The following is a 484-nucleotide window of genomic DNA, read 5'->3' as shown; positions in this document are numbered from 1 at the left end:
TTTCAGCTCTGACAGCATTCCCTTTATGTGTTTGTTTGTTTTTCTTGTATCTTATTCTCGTCTGTAGATTACACGCTTATTTCTTTTACGGAAAGAGTTAACAGAAATATGTTACTATTTTGTCGTGTGTAATAAATAAATTAAACGAACTCTACAGCTGTTAAAAAAGTATTGATCCCTTGTTTAGAGTATGAAATGATTGAAAAAAATGTTAGTATGTACTTCGTTTACATATATCCTCCAGTGATTCAAGTAAATTCTGGTAACCTTGCAAGAGAAGAGGAATCTTTGGTCTTCCTCTTTTTGTAATGTGTTCCTTTGCTGATAAAGAAGCAAGGACGAGAGATGTATTGTGCTAATGTCAACCGATGTCGAGGCTGGAGACGGCATTCGTGTCATGTGCTTTGTCGTTTTCATTTCGCTCTGTGTGTGCCTTTCTTTATCTCTTTCTGTTAGCTCTCAGTTTGACTGTATCCCCCCGGTA

This window comes from Penaeus monodon, chromosome 31, assembly GCF_015228065.2.
Source record: "Penaeus monodon isolate SGIC_2016 chromosome 31, NSTDA_Pmon_1, whole genome shotgun sequence".
Classification (NCBI taxonomy): domain Eukaryota; kingdom Metazoa; phylum Arthropoda; class Malacostraca; order Decapoda; family Penaeidae; genus Penaeus; species Penaeus monodon.
The sequence above is the reverse complement of the archived record's forward strand: the minus strand, read 5'-3'. Positions refer to the sequence as shown.